This window comes from Neovison vison, chromosome 12 (assembly GCF_020171115.1).
Source record: "Neovison vison isolate M4711 chromosome 12, ASM_NN_V1, whole genome shotgun sequence".
Classification (NCBI taxonomy): domain Eukaryota; kingdom Metazoa; phylum Chordata; class Mammalia; order Carnivora; family Mustelidae; genus Neogale; species Neogale vison.
The window spans coordinates 139,584,843-139,589,023 of record NC_058102.1 but is presented as its reverse complement, the minus strand read 5'-3'; the positions used below and the strand labels follow the sequence as shown (position 1 = coordinate 139,589,023).

General features: G+C 37.6%; 1 pseudogene; it reads left to right on the top strand.

Moving 5' to 3' along the window:
- Positions 1 to 1,489: 1,489 nt before the first annotated feature.
- Positions 1,490 to 2,775, top strand: LOC122891560 (annotated as a pseudogene).
- Positions 2,776 to 4,181: the final 1,406 nt, after the last annotated feature.

Below are 4,181 nucleotides of genomic sequence, written 5' to 3'. Positions count from 1 at the left end.
AAACTTCTCTGTATGTTATAATGGAGAAAATATGTCATTATACATTTGTGCAAACCCATAAAATGTACAACACCTAGATAGAGTGAACCCTAAGGTAAACTGTGAACCTTGGACGATTATGATGTGTCAATGTAGGTTCATCCTTAGTAACAAATGCATCGCATTGAGGGGTAATGCTCATAATGGGGAAGCTATCAAGGTGTAGGGGAAGGGTATATGGAAAAGCTCTATACCTTGATCTCAAGTTTGTTCTGAACCTAAAACTGCTCTAAAAAATTAATCTAAAAGTATGAAATGAAGAATGTTATAGGTTCTAAAATAGTCATGGGAATGAGAAATGAACAAGTACAGTAATTGGTATTAAATTATAATTATGCAGGATGGGTAGTGACATGGAAAATGCTTATGATATAATATGAAAATAAATTACCAAAGTAATAAAATGGTTCCTGGAATTCTTAGTATGGAAAAACAGAAGGGGGAGAAGAATTTAAAGAAACTAGAATATAGAAAATTGTCTGAAGAAAGAACAATTTAAAAAGTCAACTATAATTACTGTCATTAGAGAGACAAGATAGGAGATAAGATGTTCTGGGGGAAAAAAAAAGAAAACAATCAGAACAAGAATGAACTCTTTATAATTATAAATAGAACAGTTGAATGTTCCGGTTCCAGGAAGATGCAAAAGATATACTGTTTCCTTTTTCTTCCTGCTGAGAATGACTAAACATTATATATTAACCAAATGAAAGAAGACTCTGAAAGGTATTTGATAAAGAAGGTAGACTGGCCAGGGACCTTGGAACCCAGTGATGATAGTCTTGGGTTTTTGAGTTTTGTTTTGTCTTGTTTTTTGTCTTATATATCCATACATGTTGCTAGAGAGCTAGCAACTGGGAAAATGTCAACAGGTGTTGGAAAGCAAAACAAAAACAAAAGAAGAGGCCTGGGGAAAAAGTGTTTTCATTCTAGCCAAAAGATAGGAAGGAGGGAGCCTAACAAAAGAATACTTTTAGACAAAAACTGCGCTACTCCAGACAAACAACAAAGAAAATCTGTAGTCCTCTTCCCCCTTCTTCTAGCTAAGGTCACGTGGAGCCTAGACTTCCACTCTTGGCAGACTACTACAAAATACTCCCAAGCTCCATAATGTCAGTATAAATTACACAGGAGACTGGACATCTACCCCCCATTCAGGGGCAATGTGGTAGCCTTTCCCCTCCTGCTGGACTGGTGTCACAGGAGGGCAACTGGAGTCAGGATTTTCACCACCCACCCTCAGCAGGAGCAAGGCAAAGAAGAGAGACTTAAAATTGAGTGAAAAAAATCCATAAATAGATTCCAATACCACGATGACACAGATATTAGAATTATCTGACATGATTTTTAATGACTCTCTTACATTGACCACCTAAGAGTAGCAATATAAGAAGAAACAGTCTCTCCACTTCCTCTTCTGTATTTGCTCAGCAGCCACAAAGCAGCAACTATGTGTGAATGCAGTTCCATCCATGTTGAACAGGCTACTGTCCAGATTGGTAATGCCCGCTTGAAGCTCTATTGCCTAGAACATGGTATCCAGCCCAATGGTCAGATGCCAGGTGTCAAGACCATTAGAAGAGGAGATGACTTCTTCAACACCAGCTTCAGTGAAATGGGTGCTGGCAAGCATGTGCCCAAGGCAGAGTTTATAGATCTGGAACCTACAGTCATTGATGAAATTTGTATTGGCACCTACCACCAGCTTTTCCACCCTGAGCAGCTCATCACAGGCAAGGAAGTTACTATGCCGAAGGGCACCACACTTTTGGCAAGGAGACTGCTGATCTTGTCTTGGACTGAATTTGGAAACTGGCTGACCAGTGCACAGGTATTCAGGGCTTCTTGGTTTTCTACAGTTTTGGACAGGGTATACCTTTCTTCTCTGTCAATTATGGCAAGAAGTCCAAGTTGGAGTTCTCCATTTACCCAGCCCCCCATGTTGCCATAACTGTAATTAAGTCTACAACTCCATCCTCACTACCCATACCACCCTGGAGAACTCTGATTGTGCTTTCATGGTAGACAATGAGCCCATCTATGACATCTGTCCCAGAAACCTCAATATTGAACACCCAACCTACACTAACATAAAGAGGTTGACATGTCAAATTGTATCCTCTATCACTGCTTCCCTCAGATTTGATGGAGCCCTGAATGTTGATCTCACAGAATTCCAGACCAACCTGGTGCCCTGTCCCTATACCCACTTCCCTCTGGCCACATAAGCCCCTGAGAAATCCTGCAATGAACAGCTTTCTGTAGCAGAAATCACCAGTGAATGCTTTGAACCAGCCAACCAGGTGGTGAAATGTGACCCCTGCCATGGTAAATAGCAATGGCTTGCTGCCTATTGTACTGTGGCGACATGGTTCCCAAAGATGTCAATGCTGCTATTGCCACCATCAAGACCAAGCATACCATCCATTTTGTGAACTGGTGCCCCACGGGCTTCAAAGTGGGCATTTATTACCATCTTCCTACTGTGGTACCTAGTGGAGACTTGGCCAAATTACAGTAAGCTGTGTGCATGCTGAGCAACAGCACAGCTAGTGCTGAGGCCTGGGCTCACCTGGACCACAAGTTTGACCTGATGCATGCCAAGTGTGCCTTTGTTCACTGTTACATGGAGAGTTTTTTGAGACCTAAGAGGATAGGGCTGCCCTTGAGAAGGATTATGAGGGAGCTGGTATGGATTCTGTTGAAGAAGAGGGTGAAGAAGAAAAGGAATACTGAAGTTAAAAATGTTACAAAGGTCTGCTTTTACAGGGAGCTTATTCTGTTTTGAACATTGAAAAGTTGTGCTCTAATAGTTAATTTGTATGTAGCAATGAATAGTCTCATATACAGTTATTGACCTATGTTTTAAAACACAGTGCTTTGTTACAGACCCAAGGTGTCCATTCTCTGATGGGTTTGAATAAATATTTCGTCTCTTAAGTGAAAAAAAAAAAAATCATCTGACACGATTTTTAAAGCAACCATAATGAAAATGCTTCATTTATAAACACAAATGAACAATTGGAAAAAAACAGGAGGTCTCAACAAAGAGGCGTAATTTCAGAAATCAAAGAACAAAATGCCAAATATAAAAAGCAACTAAATGAAATTTAGAAAAAAGTACAATTATCAATTAAAAAAAAACTTGATGAAGAGAAAAGAATCTGTGACCTCTGAAATAGAACAATAGAAATTACCACTCTAAACAACAGAGATCAATTAGGCCAAAAACAAACAAACAAACAAAAAAAACACATTGAGAATTTGTAGGACTCTAACAAGAGATTTGTATTGTTGGAACCCCAGAAGGGGAAGATAAAATGAATGTAGCCGAAAAATATTTAAGGAAATAATGACTTCAGACTTCCCAAACTCAGCAAGAAGCTGAATAAGCCACATACAGAATAAACACAGAGAATTCCATGCCAAAGCATTTTATAGTGTAGTTACTGAAAAAGAGAGACAAAGGAAAAATCTCTTGAAAGAAGACAGAGAAATTATGCTTTAGCTGTCAAGGAAAAACCATCCCAATGGCAGTAGATTTCTGATCAGAAACCATGATGGCCAGAAAGAATCACCACAGTGTATTTCAAGAGCTAAATATGAAGAACCATTAACTGAGAATTCTAGATTTACTGACATTCTAAGTAAACATTCTCAGGAATGAAAGGGAAATCAAAACATTCTCAGATTTAGGAAAACTATGATAATTTTTTGCCAAGGAACCTATCCTTAAAGAATACTAAAAGAGGTTCTCTAAACAAAACAAAATGATAAGAAATCTTGGAACATCAAAAAGAAAGATAATGCAGAAAGACAAAAAAAAAATGTCATATACAATAGATTTTCCTACTTCTCTTGAGTTTTCTAAGTTATATTTGATATTTGAAACAAAATTTATAATGCTTTGAAATGTAGTTCTCAAAGTATGTAGAGTAATATTTAAGAAACTATACTCTTTCTCCATATATATGGAGAGAGAGAGAGAGAGAGAGAGAGAAAGGTAAAGGGATATCTATCTATCTATATAGAGATAGATATCATAGATAGATAGATAGATGGAGATATATATATATATATATATATATATATATATATATATATATATATATATGGAGAGAGAGAAAGGTAAAGGGACATAA